Below are 19,280 nucleotides of genomic sequence, written 5' to 3' on the forward strand. Positions count from 1 at the left end.
TTGACTAAACTTCTCTCACTGGCAAAACATGATCACACCGTAGTATTTTTGGGTGTTAATCATATGGTGATGTGAACTAGATTATTGACTCTAGTAAACCCTTTGGGTGTTGGTCACATGGTGATGTGAACTACGGGTATTAATCACATAACAATGTGAACTATTGGTGTTAAATCACATGGCGATGTGAACTAGAATATTGACTCTTGTGCAAGTGGGAGACTGGAGGAAATATGCCCTAGAGGCAATAATAAAGTTGTTGTTTTATATTTCCTTATATCATGATAAATGTTTATTATTCATGCTAGAATTGTATTAATCGAAAACTTGATACATGTGTGGATACATAGACAAAACAACGTGTCCCTAGTAAGCCTCTACTAGACTAGCTCATTGATCAAAGATGGTTAAGTTTCCTAACCATAGAAATGTGTTGTCATTTGATGAATGGGATCCCATCATTAGGAGAATGATGTGATGGACAAGACCCATCCGTTAGCTTAGCATATTGATTGTTCAGTTTTATTGCTATTGCTTTCTTCGTGTCAAATACATAATCCTTCGACTATGAGATTATGCAACTCCCGGATACCGGAGGAATACCTTGTGTGCCATAAAACATCACAACGTAACTGGGTGATTATAAAGATGCTCTACAGGTATCTCCGAAGGTGTTTGTTGGGTTGGCATAGATCGAGCTTAGCATTTGTCACTCCGAGTATCAGAGAGGTATCTTTGGGCCCTCTCGGTAATGCACATCATAAGAAGCCTTGCAAGCAAAGTGACTAATGAGTTAGTTAATGGATGATGTATTACAGAACGAGCAAATAGACTTGCCGATAAAAAGACTGAACTAGGTATGAAGATACCGACGATCGAACCTCGGGCAAGTAATATAGCGATGACAAAGGGAATAACGTATGTTGGCATAATGGTTCGACCGATAAAGATCTTCATAGAATATGTAGGAACCAATATGAGCATCCAGGTTCCGCTATTGGTTATTGACCGGAGAGCTGTCTCGGTCATGTCTACAGAGTTCTCGAACCCGTAGGGTCCGCACGCTTAACGTTCGATGACGATTTTGTATTATATGAGTTATGTGATTTGGTGATCGAATATTGTTCCGAGTCCCGGATGAGATCACAAACATGATGAGGAGCATCGAAATGGTCGAGAGGTAAAGATTGATATATAGGACAATAGTATTCGGACACCGGAAGTGTTCCAGTGTACCAGGTACATATCGGGTCACCAGAAGGGGTTACGGGCACCCTGATACGTCTCCAACGTATCTATAATTTTTGATTGTTCTATGCTATTATATTATCTGTTTTGGATGTTTAATGGGATTTATTATACACTTTTATATTATTTTTGGGACTAACCTGCTAAACCAAGGCCTAGTGCAAATTGTTTTTTTTGCCTATTTCAGTGTTTCATAGAAAAGGAATATCAAACGGAATCCATACGGAATAAAACCTTCGGGAGAGTTATTTTTGGAACAAACGTGATCCAGGGGACTTGGAGTACTCGTCAAGAAAGGAGCAAGGAGGCCACGAGGCAGGGAGGCGCGCCTGCCCCCCTAGGCGCGCCCCCACCCTCGTGGGCCCCTCGCAGCTCCACCGACCTACTTCTTCCTCCTATATATATCCACATACCCCCAAAACATTCAGGAGCACCAAGAAACCCTATTTCCACCGCCGCAACCTTTTGTACCCAAGAGATCCCATCTTGGGGCCTTTTCTGGAGCTCCGCCGGAGGGGGAATCAATCACGGAGCGCTTCTACATCAACACCATAGACTCTCCGATGATGTGTGAGTAGTTTACTACAGATCATCGGGTCCATAGTTATTAGCTAGATGGATTCTTCTCTCTCTTTGGATCTCAATACAAAGTTCTCCTTGATTCTCTTGAAGATCTATTCGATGTAACTCTTTTTGCGGTGTGTTTGTCGAGATCCGATGAATTGTGGGTTTATGATCAAGTTTATCTATGAACAATATTTGATTCTTCTCTGAAATATTTTATGTATAATTGGTTATCTTTGCAAGTCTCTTCGGATTATCAGTTTGGTTTGGACTACTAGATTGATCTTTCTTGCAATGGGAGAAGTGCTTAGCTTTTGGTTCAATCTTGCGGTGTCCTTTCCCAGTGATAGCAGGGGCAGCAAGGCACGTATTGTATTGTTGCCATCAAGGACAAAAAGATGGGTTTATTTCATATTGCTTGAGTTTATCCCTCTACATCATGTCATCTTGCCTAACGCGTTACTCTGTTCTTATGAACTTAATACTCTAGATGCATGCTGGATAGCGGTTGATGTGTGGAGTAATAGTAGTAGATGCAGAATCGTTTCGGTCTACTTGTCGCGGATGTGATGCCTATATACATGATCATGCCTAGATATTCTCATAATTATGCATTTTTCTATCAATTGCTCGACAGTAATTTGTTCACCCACTGTAATACTTATGCTATCTTGAGAGAAGCCACTAGTGAAACCTATGGCCCCCGGGTCTATATTTTATCATATAAGTTTCCAATCTATTTTACTTTGCAATCTTTACTTTCAATCTATATCATAAAAATATCAAAAATATTTTTCTTATTATCTCTATCAGATCTCACTCTCGTAAGTGACCGTGAAGGGATTGACAACCCCTTTCTCGCGTTGGTTGCGAGGTTCTTATTTGTTTGTGCAGGTACGAGGGACTTGCGTGTAGTCTCCTACTGGATTGATACATTGGTTCTCAAAAACTGAGGGAAATACTTACGCTACTTTGCTGCATCACCCTTTCTTCTTTAAGGGAAAACAAACGCAGTGCTCAAGAGGTAGCAAGAAGGATTTCTGGCGTCGTTGCTGGGGAGATCTACGCACAAGTCAAGACATACCATGTACCCATCACAAACTCTTATCCCTCGCATTACATTATTTGTCATTTGCCTCTCGTTTTCCTCTCCCCCACTTCACCCTTGCCATTTTATTCGCCCTCCTTTTCCATTGCCTCTTTTTCGCTCACTTCTTGTGTGCTTGTGCGTTGGATTGTTTGTCACGATGGCTCAAGATAATACTAAATTGTGTGATTTTTCCAATAACAACAATAATGATTTTATTAGCACTCCGATTGCTCCTCTTACCGATGCTGAATCTTGTGAAATTAATACTGCTTTGCTGAATCTTGTCATGAAAGATCCGTTTTTTGGCCTTCCTAGTGAAGATGCCGCTACCCATCTAAACAACTTTGTTGATTTGTGTGACTAGTAAGCATGCACGTGCAATGCACATCTCGTGAAGAAGACATGGTTTGTTCTATCATAACCTCTCCCTCTAAGGGGATAAGGACAGCTATAGTTTGTCCCCTCCCTTTATCGTCAAGATAGTCCCACCAACACTACTAGGGAAAAGCCTAGCAGCAGCGAGGGTTTTGGGCCTCTCAGTAGCGCGGGTGCCGGCGCTACTAATAAGGCGCTACAACTAACGTATAGCAGTAGCGCCTGTTGTCCCACGCTACTGCTATACATGAATAGCTGTAGCGCTCTTTGGGAAAGGGCGCTACTGATATTATCTGCAGCGCTGTTTGCTGGGACGCGCTACTGGTAAGGAGGCGCTACTGCTAAATTTCCTCCCTCGCTACTACTAGTTTATTTATTAGTTTTTTTCCTGCATATTTGTTTTGTATTTGTTTTGTATTTGAATAGGCTTTATACAATAATCTTTAGCATATCATACACATACAAATGTAATCATAGCATATACATACAATTAGTCTCATCAAATCATGTCATCATCATAATCATCATCCAACACAAAGTGGTCTCTCGTCATCATCTCGAAAATAGCGATACAAGTCTCGATTACTTGCAAATACATCGTCATCCATCTAAACAATGATATACACGAGAAGAGCTATCACTTTGAGAACATGAGTTCGTATCCCTCTCTCGCATTAGCGTGAACCTAAACTAACTACTGCCTGTCGCTCGGAAACCGGAAACCGGTACACCTGGGCAGCCTGACACTCCGGCCACTTGTCGTATATATACTCCTGGGGTAGCACTTCTTCGCCATCTATGATCTATGCACCTGCATCATCACATGAGTCGATGATATGCAACATATATAGTTGAGCCCGGTAAGGCTAAAAAATTCGTCTGCCGCCCGGTAGGCGTCGTCGCAATCACCAGAACCCTTTCCTTCATCGTTGCTAGCCATGTTTCCTATGATTAAATCTAGTCAATTAATTCTAGACCTAATAAAATGAATAATGACATAAAAAGGCCTATTGTTTTGCAGGAATGTTGACTCCTTCCTGGTGCGGCAAATCACGGGCACTCGATATGTCCTAGTTTGTAGCACAAGTCATGCCGAAATTCATGGAAAATTTTGGCATGACCTTTGCTAAAAAGTGGACAAATCGAGAATCCAAAATTTGCCGGAAAAGAAATGAATCAACATTCCGGCAAAACATAGGCCACTAAGCATCATTCCCTGGAAACAGTGTCCAAATATACACGAGCAACCACATGTCCAAATTTCGCAAGCTAATTCAAAAACAAAGTGTAGAAGAAAATTCATTTAACTACTAATAGAACAAAATTCAGTTAAGTTTAGTGCTCTATAATGATGAAAGGAAAAAATTCAGTTAACTACTAATTTCATTCATTTAGGTTATTCATTTAACATCACCTAATTAACCTACTGTACCACTAGTACTAGCAGCACTACTAACCTAATTAACCTAGCAAAACTCTAGTGCCGTAACTGAAAAACATCTAATTAACATCTACTAGTACCACTATTGCCCTAACCTAATTAACATCTACTAGTATCACTATATACTATACAAGCAACATCTACACTAATTAAACCCTACTGCCCTAACTAACTTTTGCTCTACTAATTTTTTTCTCTAAAATGCAGAGAGAGATGAGTGGGGGACTTACAGAGAGGGGAGAGAGGGCGGGCTCGGGCACGGGCAACGTCGGTCCTGGGCGGGCTCGGACGGCGGTGAGGTGGAGGGCGCCAACGGTGACGTCGAGGGCGGCCTCGGGCGGCGGCGGTGAGGCTGAGGGCGGCCTCGGGCGGCGACGGTGAGGATGACGGCAGCCTCGGGAGGAGACGGTGAGGTTGTGGGCGTCCACGCCGGCAGGAGATGCCGACGAAGTGGGCGACGGCGAATTGGGGAGACGGCGGCGAGGGCGAGGGATTTGGGGAAGAAGTGGCCGGGGGGCGGGGGGGGGGGGGGGGGGGGGGACCGTGGAATTTAAGTTGATAAATAACGTAACGGATACGCAAAACAAAGAGTTTACAAGAACTAGGTATAAGCTTATAGTTAGCTATTAAAGTGTTTACTAAGAAACCGCTACTGCTAAATATCTTTCATTTATTCATTATTAACATATTTTAATATATTATTTTACATTTTTTTTATTTTATTTTCTTTTATTTATCTATTTTTTCATTTATCATTTAATTTCATACATAAATAATAGCCTATTACACTTTAATTTTTATTTCTGTTAGATCAGAAGCATTATACGTAAACGCTGCTAAGCAGATAGATGAGCGTAGCATGTAAGGTGAGGCCAAATCAAGTAACGCAGCTACTGCTTAGTATGGGCCTAAAGCTATAGTGAGCCAGAAATTAACATAGGCAGGGCATGCGATTATCTTCGCTCAGTCAAAGCGCTACTAAATAAACTAAGAAAAGCGATAAGAAGTAGAGCGGTTTTATTAACGCAGCAGATGCATACTAATTAAGAGTAGAAAGGTTCGATTTTTGTATCAAGCAGCGGATACTAGGTCTAAAAAGTATTCGTAGTATAAGGTCTAGTAGTGCCAAGCATAAACCCTAAATTCTTACATACTCAACGCCATTAGTCATGTATATAAAAAAAAAAATTTTTAGGTCAAGAAGCAATATTCTCTCAACACAATACAGGAAAAAAAAAATCATATGTAAAAGTAAATCACGGACAACCAGTATGCAGAATGGCTAATCTGACTTCATACGATTCCAGTGCGTGCAGAAAATAATCGTAATTGCCTATTTAAGAATATGTGAGAAAATAGTTATTAGATTCACAAAACAATGCGAGAAACAAGGACGAACTCACAAGCCGGAGACTGATTATGCACCCTTGGACATCGGGTTCCACCACGTCGTGGCATCTCTAGATGTTCAGATGTTCAGATGTTCAGAGTGGCATCTCTTTGTGATTGTGATCACTGAAAACAATACAGTTTTGGTCATTATTTTGCCAAAAAGAAGCAGCAACATTTAACTTTGCCCAGTTTTCCTCTAGTATAGTGGCAATGTGCATCACATGTACTTGCAATTTGTTTTTTACAGTTGTCAGGAGATTAGGTTAGCGCTTCCAAAATAAAATAAAATAAAATAGTAGATTCGACTTCATCAGAAAGTAAGTACCAATGCGTCCCAATAAGATTGACCAAGTGCCTTGGAGCTTAATTATCTAGAATGGGCAGTCAAGGTAATGGCCCTGAGGGTATGGTGCGAACATATTGGCCTATATATTAACGAAGTAAAAGAATAATGTTCATATGAAGTAAGTATGTTAATAAACTTATGATATATATGAATTACCTTTACAGATAGCATCAAAACCACAACTCTCTGTTTTGAAACCATCTTCTGTGCCAAACAAAACACCAAAATAACTAAGAAAAATAAAGATAGCTTAGAAACAGAAAATGGGTTAATCAATACTCTCATATTACTTGAGATATAGTAGCATTTTTCAATATTGGAAATTAGAAACCATCGACGGTTTAGTATGATTGACACATTTACTGGGGATGTGACCAATGTGTCATCTGTTCTCTGATGTCCTGCAAGATTATTAAAAACTGAGAATTGTTTGCATAGAGATCACTGAATTTCTGGTTAAAAATAATGGCTGAAAGTTTACTTTAAAATGCAATTCTCGAATGCAGCTAAAACTCGTTTCCGTTTTTCTGAGAACATGGAGGAGAACTCCTTGTATAAATATATAAAGAAGAGAATAGTACATCAACCTAATAAATGGAAACAAAAGAAGCAATGTAAACTGTTGTGAAACAAAGGAAGATACAGCCTGAAATCGAGTTATGACTTATAAGTAGTAGAACAAGATTTTGTATACATAAGTAAGCATGCACGTGCAATGCACGTCTCGTGAAGAAGACATGATTTTGTATATATATGTCACATCCCAATTTAAATGTAGAAAGAACTATGCATATTATAAATATCAATTCTAAAACACGGAACTAATGAGAGCTCCAATTTTACCCAGCATCCTAAAATATCACCAAATGTTATAAGAGGGTTTGGACACAGAAAAATCAATGCAACTCTATTTCTCCACACAATTACTCCGACCATCACTTCTATATTCATGCAGCGCCTAAATATGTTGTCAAAGACATCAATGTGAGAAATGGAAGCCAGATCAACATAACAAACGTACTCATTTTGCATTGCCAAATAATTACCTGAACTTCGTCCTACACTCCATCCATGCCGTAACTCGTTGCTTGAGCGTAGGGCAGTCCTCACATATGAACTGAAACTGTGGAACATAAGTAATAATCAATGAATCCATTGTGGACAAAAAATGGGACTCTAGTCCCAGACCAGACCGCAGTAGTTTCAGCTTGGGATGTTGTTACTAATTGAAGTGGATTAATCTATGGTTAATAGAATTAAAATGGAGTGTTTTTTTCCATAAATGCAATAAATATTTGAACAAATAATCGATGATGGAGATTCGGGATAAAAAAGAATATGACTAAATCAGTGCAGAACCAAGGACATAAATTATTGATCTATGAAAGTATCATCAATTAATGATTGTGCTCATTTTGGTTCACTGGAACATGGTAGAAGCTGCAACACATGACTGGAGATAATCCCAGTGTTTATACTTGCCTAGTAACATGGCTAATTTTTGTTCAGTGGGTCATGGTAGAAGCTGCAACCCATGACTGGAGATAATCCTAGTGTTATATTTGTCTAGTAACATGGCATCTCGGTAGACAATACTTGGTAGGCACCATATTGTTCTGGTCGGAGACGCCTCAAGAATTGCTTCAGAACCAAAGGATGGTGACACTAATCAATCCATTGTCGATCCTGCTCACCAGCTGTCACCTGATACAGCAGCTTCAAGTTCAGTTACAAATTAGTAAAATTTAAACTGACAAACAAAAAGTAGCTCCACCTCCTGCTTAAAACTCTTACCATTTCTATTACAAATAGTGAAAGTACCTAACCTACAAATAGTAATTGGCATGCATTACCAATCAACCTGGAAATGGTAAATAGCAAAGATGCTTGGATCGTTGTCGGCGTGGTTAACTCTGGCTCCTCCGAATCGTCTCGTCCTCTGCTCTGCGTCTTCAACTTTGGCTATGGCGTCCTCTCCTCTGCGTCTCGAACTCGAACTCCGGCTATGATGTCCTCTCCTTTGCAGCGTCCAGCGTCACAATTGCAGAGCCCGGCTGCTTCAGGATCAACATCACACGATTCAATGGCTCCGTCGACATCGACCCCGACATTTATGTTTGCTCCACCTAGAACTGGAGGCACGAAGCAGCCGGCCACGGTGCACTTCGGTGAGGACGTGGGCTGGACGGGGTTCTTGATGGACTCGAGGGAGCCGAGCCTGTAGTAGGAGTGCAGCACGTGGAATCGCAGCACCGGAAGGGAGGCCGGGGAAGGCGTCGTCGATGGGGACGAAGATGGTGATGCCGGTGCCGCGCTCGTCGGCCTGGAAGTCATCCGCGATGCTGGAGGTCTCGAGCGCCATGTTGAACCCCGCGCGTCGGTGAGGACGTGGATGATGTTGTTCGCGGGGGACCGACGGCCGAACGTAGTGACCTCGAAGCCGCATGGGACGATGAGACGAGCGGACCAGGACCGCGGAGCTGCTGCCATCGCCCGCCGCCACGAGGTTCGATCCTTGTGAGGGGAGCGCGCCGGGTGGTCTGGAACCGATCGGGTATTCGATCATTGTGCTGATTTCCTTCCTCGTTGAGGACGTGGGCCATGGACGACGTTGAGGGTGTCCCCGAGAACCCGCCTGTTTCCTCTCACACCGGGGCGGCCGGCGCCTGCGGCCTTCAGCCTTCAGCTCCCCTGCCGTTCATGCGGCACCTGGACATCACCCAAGAGAAACATGAGTAAAGATCAAGGAGCCGCTTGATTGACGCACGGACCGGCAGGAAACTCGCTCGCATCAGACTCATGATTGGAAACATAGTTAAAAATCTGATCTTAGCCAATTAGACTCATATGAACAATAGATCGAGAGAGAAACCCAACGGCGCGGTGAAAAAGATAGATTCGACGGGCTGTGTGGCTCACCTTTGGCCTTCGGTTGCGGAGCGGCCATGGATGCTTGTTGTTTCGGCTCCGAAACGGAACATAGCGGAGCGGTGACCTTCGATTCCTCCGATCCAGGCGGCATCGCGTGGGCGTTGGAGAGCGAGAGGAGCGGAGGAGCGGTTGGTGATGGCTCCGTACGCCGGCATGCGTGCCTCCTCTGGGATGGTAGTGGTAGGGAGTTTTCATATGGGAGAAATTGACATGCAGGGATTAGCGTGATTGATGGGATTAGCGTGAGCTGGCGCGTGGAATTTTTCTCCGCCGGTGGAGCACGTTCAGTCATTCTAAATTGATAGGTACACATTTGAATCGGAATTAAATTAATCATAACCATTAGATTTTATTCAGTGGGTTTAATCTAACGGTGCTAATCAATCTGGGTACATCTGTTGTGTGGCTTTAAGAAAGAATTAGTTCGATTGTTTAATAGTAGTATAGATATGCAAAAGAAGAAAGATGTGGATAATGATATTGTTAAATTGAATCTATTTCCGTTTTCTCTTAGAGATCGTGCTAAAACTTGGTTTTCTTCTTTGCCTAAAAATAGTATTTATTCTTGGAACAAGTGCAAAGATGCTTTTATCTCTAAGTATTTTCTTCCCGTTAAAATCATCTCCCTTAGAAACGATATCATGAACTTTAAGCAACTAGACCATGAGCATGTTGCACAAGCTTGGGAGAGGATGAAATTAATGATACGTAATTGCCCTACTCATGGTTTGAATCTATGGATGATCATACAATTTTTTTATGCTGGATTGAATTTTGCTTCTAGAAATCTTTTAGATTCAGCCACGGGAGGCACTTTTATGGAAATCACTTTAGGGGAAGCTACCAAACTCCTAGATAATGTTATGGTTAATTATTCTCAATGGCACACCGAAAGATCTACTAGTAAAAAGGTTCATACTATAGAAGAAATTAATGTTTTGAGTGGAAAGATGGATGAACTTATGAAATTGTTTGCTAATAAGAGTGTTTCTTCTAATCCTAATGATATACCTTTGTCTACTTTGATTGAGAATAATAATGAATCTATGGATGTGAATTTTGTTGGTAGGAACAATTTTGGTAACAACGCGTATAGAGGAAACTTTAATCCTAGGCCATTTCATAGTAATTCCTCTAATAATTATGGATTATGGTAATTCCTACACCAATTCTTATGGAAATTATAATAAGATACCCTCTGATTTTGAATCTAGTATTAAAGAATTTATTAGTTCACAAAAGAGTTTCAATGCTTTGATCGAAGAAAAATTGTCTAAGATTGATGAGTTGGCTAGGAACGTGGATAGAATTTCTCTTAATGTTGATTCTTTGAAACTTAGATTTATTACACCTAAGCATGATATCAATGAGTCTCTCAAAGCCATGAGAATTTCCATTGATGAGTGCAAAGAAAGAACCGCTAGGATGCGTGCTAAAAAAATTCTTTATAAAAGCGTGTTCTTCTCGTTTTGATGATAATAAGGATGAAGATCTAAAAGTGATTGATGTGTCTCCTATTAAATCTTTGTTTTGCAATATGAATCTTGATAAGGATGGGACCGGAGATGAGTCAACTTTAGTTATAAGGCGTCCCAATGATTTGGAGTTTTTAGATCTTGATGCAAAAATTGGTAAAAGTGTGATTGGAGAGGTCAAAACTTTACGTAGCAATGAACCCACGATTTTGGATTTCAAGGAATTTAATTATGATAATTGCTCTTTGATAGATTGTATTTCCTTGTTGCAATCCGTGCTAAATTCTCCACATGCTTATAGTCAAAATAAAGCTTTTACCAAACATATCGTTGACGCTTTAATGCAATCTTATGAAGAAAAGCTTGAATTAGAAGTTTCTATCCCTAGAAAACTTCTTGATGAGTGGGAACCTACTATTAAAATTAAAATTAAAGATAATGAATGCTATGCTTTATGTGATTTGGGTGCTAGCGTTTCCACGATTCCAAAAACTTTGTGTGATGTGTTAAGTTTCCGTGAATTTGATGATTGTTCTTTAAATTTGCACCTCGAGGATTCCACTATTAAGAAACCTGTGGGAAGGATTAATTATGTTCTTATTGTTTCAAATAGGAATTATGTGCCCGTAGATTTTATTGTTCTTGACATTGATTGCAATCCTACATGTCCCATTATTTTTGGTAGACCTTTTCTTAGAACGATTGGTGCAATTATTGATATGGAAGAAGGGAATATTAGATTCCAAATTCCGTTAAGGAAAGGAATGAAACACTTTCCTAGAAAGAAAATTAAATTACCTTATGAATCTATTATGAGAGCCACTTATGGATTGCATACCAAAAATGATAATACCTAGATCTATTCTTGCTTTTATGCCTAGCTAGGGGCGTTAAACGATAGCGCTTGTTGGGAGGCAACCCAATTTTATTTTTGTTTATTGCTTTTTGGTTATGTTTAGTAATAAATAATTCATATAGACGCTGTTTAGATGTGGTTTTATACTTTTAATTTGTGTTTGTGCCAAGTAGAACCTTTGGGAAGACTTGGGGGAAGTTTTTGCGATTTTGCTGTAAAAAACAGAAACTTTAGCGCTCACGAGATTTGCTGCCATTTTTTACTGGAGAGTGCGATTAGGTTGATTATTTTTGAAGATGATTAATATACAAATTCCTCACGTACACCAATTTATTTCAGAATTTTTGGTGTTACAGATGTATTCGAAACCTACAGATTACTACAGACTGTTCTGTCTTTGACAGATTCTGTTTTTCGTGTGTTGTTTGCTTATTTTGATGAATCTATGGCTAGTATCGGAGGGTATGAACCATAGAGAAGTTGGAATAAAGTAGGTTTAACACCAATATAGATAAATAATGAGTTCATTACAGTACCTTAAGTGGTGGTTTGTTTTTTTTGTACAAATGGAGCTCATGAGATTTTCTGTTGGGTTTTGTGTTGTGAAGTCTTCAAGTTTTTGGTGAAGATTTGATGGATTATGGAATAAGGAGTGGCAAGATCCTAAGCTTGGGGATGCCCAAGTCACCCCAAGGTAAAATTCAAGTACAACCAAAATCCTAATCTTGGGCATGCCCCGGAAGGCATCCCCTCTTTCGTCTTCGTCCATCGGTAACTTTACTTGAGGCTATATTTTTATTCACCACATGATATGTGTTTTGCTTGGAGCGTCTTGTATGATTTGAGTCTTTGCCTTTTAGTTTACCACAATCATACTTTCTGTACACACCTTTTTGAAGAGACACACATGAATCGGAATTTATCAGAATACTCTATGTGCTTCACTTATATTTTTTGAACTAGATAATTTTGCTCTAGTGCTTCACTTATATCTTTTAGAGCACGGTGGTGGTTTTATTTCATAGAATTATTTATCTCTCATGCTTCACTTATATTATTTTGAGAGTCCTTTAGAACAACATGGTAGTTTGCTTTGGCAATAAAATTGGTCCTAATATGATAGGCATCCAAGATCGGTATAATAAAACTTTCATAAAATGTGCATTGAATACTATGAGAAGTTTGATACTTGATAATTATTTTGAGATATGAAGATGGTGATATTAGAGTTGTGCTAGTTGAGTAGTTGTGAATTTGAGAAATACTTGTGTCGAAGATTGCAAGTCCCGTAGCATGCACGTATGGTAACCGTTGTGTAATAAATTTGAAACACGAGGTGTTCTTTGATTGTCTTCCTTATGAGTGGCGGTTGGGGACAAGCGATGGTCTTTTCCTACTAATCTATCCCCCTAGGAGCATGCGTGTAATGCTTGGTTTTTGATGACTTATAGATTTTTGCAATAAGTATGTGAGTTCTTTATGACTAATGTTGAGTCCATGGATTATACGCACTCTCACCTTTCCATCATTGCTAGCCTCTTCGGTACCGTGCATTGCCCTTTCTTACCTTGAGAGTTGGTGCAAACTTCGCCGGTGTATCCAAACCCCGTGATATGATACGCTCTGTCACACATAAACCTCCTTATATATTCCTCAAAACAGCCACCATACCTACATATTATGGCATTTCCATAGCCATTCCGAGATATATTGCCATGCAACTTTCCACTGTTTCATTTATGACACGCTTCATCATTGTCATATTGCCTTGCATAATCATGTAGTTGACATCGTATTTGTGGCAAAGACACCATGCATAATTTATCATACATGTCACTCTTGATTCATTGCCCTTCCCGGTATACCGCCGGAGGCATTCATATAGAGTCATATTTTGTTCTAGTATCGAGTTGTAATCATTGAGTTGTAAATAAATAGAAGTGTGATGATCATCATTAATAGAGCATTGTCCCAAATTAAAAAAAGAGAAAAAGAAAGGCCAAATAAAAAAAGAAAAGGCCCAAAAAAGGAAAAAAAGAAAAAAAAGAAAAAGGAAATAAAAAGGGACAATGCTACTATCGTTTTCCCACACTTGTGCTTCAAAGTAGCACCATGATCTTTATGATAGAGAGTCTCTTGTTTTGTCACTTTCATATACTAGTGGGAATTTTTCATTATAGAACTTGGCTTTTATATTCCAACAACAGGCTTCCTCGATTGCCCTAGGTCTTTGTGAGCAAGCAAGTTGGATGCACACCCACTTAGTTTCTTTTGTTGAGCTTTCATACATTTATAACTCTAGTGCATCCGTTGCATAGCAATCCCTGCTCCTTGCATTGACATCAATTGATGGGCATCTCCCTAGCCCGTTGATTAGCCGCATCGATGTGAGACTTTCTCCTTTTTGTCTTCTCCACACAACCCCCGTCATTATATTCTATTCCACCCATAGTGCTATATCCATGGCTCACGCTCATGTATTGCGTGAAAATTGAAAAAAGTTTGAGATTACTAAAGTATGAAACAATTGCTTGGCTTGTCATCAGGGTTGTGCATGATGAGAGCATTCTTGTGTGACGAAAATGGAGCATGACCAAACTATATGATTTTATAGGGATGAACTTTCTTTTACCATGTTATTTTGAGAAGACAAGATTTCTTAGTTAGTATGCTTGAAGTATTATTATTTTTATGTCAATATTAAAATTTTGTCTTGAATCTCTCGGATCTGAATATTCATGCCACAATAAATAAAATTACATTGAGAATTATGCTAGGTAGCATTCCACATCAAAAATTCTGTTTTTATCATTTACCTACTCGAGGACGAGCAGGAATTAAGCTTGGGGATGCTTGATACGTCTCCAACGTATCTATAATTTTTTATTGTTCCATGCTATTATATTATCTGTTTTGCATGTTTAATGGGATTTATTATACACTTTTATATTATTTTTGGACTAATCTACTAACCCAAGGCCTGTGCAAATTGCTGTTTTTTTGCCTATTTCAGTGTTTCGCAGAAAAGGAATATCAAATAGAATCTAAATGGAATAAAACCTTCGGGAGAGTTATTTTTGAAATAAACGTGATCCAGGGGACTTGAAGTAGACGTCAAGAAAGGAGCGAGGAGGCCACTAGGCAGGGAGGCGCGCCTGCCCCCCTGGGCGCGCCCCACCCTCGTGGGCCCCTTGCAGCTCCACCGACATACTTCTTCCTCCTATATATATCCATATACCCCAAAAACATCCAGGAGCACCACGAAACCCTATTTCCACCGCCTCAACCTTCTGTACCCAAGATATCCCATCTTGGGGCCTTTTCCGGAGCTCCGCCGGAGGGGGAATCGATCATGGAGGGCTTCTACATCAACACCATAGCCTCTCCGATGATGTGTGAGTAGTTTACCACAGACCTTCGGGTCTATACTTATTAGCTAGATGACTTCTTCTCTCTCTTTGGATCTCAATACAAAGTTCTCCTCGATTCTCTTGTAGATCTCACTACTAGGAAAAGGCTTGCTAGTGGCGCACCTGTTTTGGCTACTAATGGCGCACTACAGGTGCACCACTAGTATCACACCATTAGAATTTTTTACTAATGGTGCACCATAGGTGCGCCATTAGTATCTGGTATACTAATGGCGCACTAGTATATCCCGCGGTGTGCCATTATGCCTCCCAGGGGGCATATTTACCCATGTGCTCTGGCTTACTAATGGCGTACTAGTTGATGATGCGCCACTAGTGTGCTTTTTGCAGTGCGCCACTAAAGTGCTGAGTGGTGCGCCACTAGTATGAATATTAGGGATTATTTTTTTCTTTTCTGATATTTGCACATGTTACAAAACATATTACTGCACAGAATATAGAGAGCACAACATATAAACAACAGATTTGTCGAATGCAATAGAAGATTAGTCTCCGAATACAATTCATCATATTAGTCTCCGAATTTAAAATACCGAACAAAGTTAGAATATTACAAGTCTCGAGACCGCAAGTAGCGAGTTTGTCGAAAGTAATGCTGCATTCGGAGATATTTGAGAGATGTGTCCTCTCTTATCTCCATGCTACTGCTACTGCTATGCCTAAACATGACCTAAATACCCTATTTAAGGTAAAATAGCATAAAACAAAATAGACCCTGACTCTCCATTATGGAGAATGGAGATCATCCTGTCTCCAATTCTTGAGCTTCGCTTCCTTTTGCTTCCAAGATCCTCCTTACGACTGTCCATACATTTTTTTCATCCTTTGATTTGCATGTCTTCACTTCTTTTTGAAATCTGGTATGGACAGTTGAGATTCGTAGGATGACCTGGCAGTATGTTCAAAACATTAAGGCTACCTTTCTGATACATCAAATGAGGCACATAATTCTCTAGGATTATTTGTTGAAAAACATAGTAATAACTTCATAGTTAGCAATGATGTACTAGTTTTAGAAGTATGCAAAAGATGAACGGATGTCGTAATAGTAAAAATTCTTACCAGGGTATCTCCATGGTAGTTACCGTAGTTCAACACATGCACTAGTGGCACGTCTTGACCATAATGTTGAGGAGTTTGATTGTAGATATTGTAATTCTCAATGTCAGTACAAAATCCGACCAGATGATTTTTCTCCTTGTAAGTTAATTCGAAGCCATCAGTGTAGTGGGTTTTGTCTACCATCTCCCGCACATTCTTTGAAGAATGAACATAAGCTGTCAATGGAAATAAGCTGTCAACTATTTTGAAATGAACAATATAAATTAGTTAATAATTAACTATGTTTGAGAAACTCACATAGCGGTAGAACTGGAGGCGTATCAACAAGGACCCAAATGTCCACATTGTCTTGGTCGATGTCAGGATCACCAAGATCCATGGTGACAAGCATACCCTCATCAAAACCATACATCTTGCAAAATGCTTCCCAGTTTTTGCAACCAAAATGGGTTATGCTCCAAGAATTATACAGATTTACTTCAAAATCCACATCGTGATGAGTCCTTAGGTGAATTTTCTTTGTTTTAGAATTTTCATGGTCTTCAAAATCCATCCTCTCCAAGACATAGCGTCTTGCATGGCATGGGATAAGCTATACTCGAATTGTAAAAGAAGAAAATTACACGTTGAAATAGTTGAAGTCATGCTTAATTATGAAAATAACACTTGTCGTCGTTGTGTACCGTTTCAACTTCGAAGGTCTCCTCGAGCTTAATGCTGAAGCGCCGATCATCATCCAGGTGAGGCCTGTCGCACAGACCTCAATCATCGTGGCACCAGCCGCACTCCCCCGGGAGACTTTCGTCGTCCGATGACGACATTTCTACGTTCATAATTCAAAACTACATCATCTCTTGTGTTGGGTCCAATAAGATAATCCACAATGTGGTGAAAACACGCCCTTCGAACTGGTTTGAGCTATTGGTGAATGGAGATGGTCTAAGATTTTCAGTAGTAAGAAGTGAAGTGGTAATTTTGAGAGCAAATGGTTAGGATGAGTGGTTCCTCTTTCCTGTTTAGCTTTACAATAGAATATTGTTAGTCATGCACACTTCTGCATTTTTAGACAGGCCCAGTGGAGTTGGCCTAAAAACATTTGTTTCTTTAAGCCTGCTACATCCATCTCAAGTATTTATGGTCAAGGGTTAGCAGGGCCATCCAAATAGAATATGTGGTATGGGCTTTTTTAGTAGGTCATCCTACCAGATTAGGGTTTATCGATGACGAGCAACTGACATTAGTAATAACTATGGGTTGATATCACACTTCTATATGTATAACACAAGAGGCAGTTGATCCTACTTAATTAAGTACTAAGATACCCCGACCCATGCATTAGTCGCAAGTACCCCATATGTCCTATTTTTAGCAAAGTCATGCTAAAATTCACGGAAATTTTTAGCATGACCTTTGCTGAAAATAGGACATTATGGAGTACCCGAATTTGCCAGAACGGAAGTTACTCAACATTCCGGTAAACTCAAGGGCCTCTCGGGGTACCTGCAAAATCATTATCCCCGCGTAATGAAGTCGCCAATGGGTCATTTCAGAAGATCACAAGTAGCATCATCACAAGTACAACATCATCACAAGTGAAATACCAGGATGATATAATTAGTGCCCACTGATCACTAACAATTGAATTATTTTCCCATCATTCAGCATTCTGATGTCCTAGTATATAGGCATCCACCACAGCAACTTCAAAATGATTCTATGTTTTGGGCATCATGCATCAAAAGGTTTCTTGGTTTGATGATCCTTCTACTTCCAGGTTTGGGCATAAGATACAAGGTACGTAAACCAACTCTAACCAATTTGAATCTGATATCCCAGTGAAATTCAGGTAGCATTCTACAAGTTTCAACTACGAGTAGCGTCCTTGGGGCCAACTCTAATCAATTCAACTACGAGTTGCTGATTTGACAACCTACAAACTGATGACAAATTTATCTGCCATGACCACATCCAGGAACAGTTCTATTATAACACAATATTTCAGGGAAACACACAAAAGAAAACAATTCTTGTAATACATTGTTAACAGGGCATGGATTTTACTCCTACAGTATCAGCATGAGAGATATTTAGTGCATGCACTCATGAGTATGTCTATGGCTTGTGACAATGTGGCAAAGTTGTACAAAAGAACTCAACCCTTTTTAGTTGGTACATAATATGTTCCTACATGATGACCATCTGTCTCAAAACATAAAAAAAAATCATCTCTTTGTTAATGAAAAGCAAAGAACCTTCCAATGAATGTAATTTAATTAATGAGGTTTCACTTGACCAACATGCTCAGTCCTATCTTTACTCCACAATTTGAAATATATTGCTCATTGGACTTATCTTGAAGAGCTAGCCATGATAAATTCAAATATCAAAATGAATTTAAATTTTCACACTATACCAAGTCTGTAGAAGCCATAATAGGATTATTGTGCGTTAATGCACGATTGTGATTACTTTGTACATATATTTTGAATTTTTTGTAAACATATTATGGCACAGAACTTTGTTGTGCTGGTGATCTATGTTGTTGTCAATCAATAAAGGCGGTGAAAAACATGCATTTGTCATGAGAAATCCTGAACTATTGAAACATTCATCAATTCATAACAGATGTCACGAAAACTACAAGTCTACTAGCATTTAAAATCATGGATGCATCCATGTTTTCCTACAAAAATATGAGCTTGTATTTATTTTTTCTGAACTTGAAAATAAGGGGAAGAGGACAGGGTGCGGGGGAGGCGGCGGGGGCGCGGGAGCGGTGGCGGCGTAGTACAGGTTAGCAATGGGGAAGATAGAAAGGGGACTGGGGATTTTAGTGGGGGGGAGGGTTAGCAATGGCGCACCACCTAGCGGTGCGCCATTAGTAATTTTTTATAGCAATGGCGCACCTCCTGGCGGTGCGCCATTAGTAATCTTTTTTTGGATAGCAATGGCGCACCCCTTAGCGGTGCGCCATTAGTAAAGTTTTTAGGATTTTTTATTGCCTAGCGGAGGGCCGGCAGCGGCGTCTTGAACCCTAGGTCTCGCTCGGGGGGAGGGGGAGGGGGTGGG

At 40.0% G+C, this 19,280-nt stretch overlaps 1 long non-coding RNA gene across 5 annotated transcripts; it reads right to left on the reverse strand.

Moving 5' to 3' along the window:
* Positions 1-6,094: 6,094 nt before the first annotated feature.
* On the reverse strand, positions 6,095-9,573 carry LOC125514361. 5 transcript variants are annotated; one of them, XR_007286363.1, is made up of 4 exons: positions 9,376-9,573; positions 6,747-9,165; positions 6,613-6,660; positions 6,095-6,233 (listed from the first exon to the last, which is right to left on the reverse strand). It is a non-coding gene; the product is annotated as an uncharacterized LOC125514361 (long non-coding RNA). The 5 variants fall into 5 exon arrangements; XR_007286361.1 differs by having other exon boundaries at positions 6,613-9,165; XR_007286359.1 differs by having other exon boundaries at positions 6,098-8,160; positions 8,318-9,165.
* Between the last annotated feature and the right edge of the window lie 9,707 nt (positions 9,574-19,280).

Source organism: Triticum urartu, chromosome 6 (assembly GCF_003073215.2).
Source record: "Triticum urartu cultivar G1812 chromosome 6, Tu2.1, whole genome shotgun sequence".
Classification (NCBI taxonomy): Eukaryota; Viridiplantae; Streptophyta; class Magnoliopsida; order Poales; family Poaceae; genus Triticum; species Triticum urartu.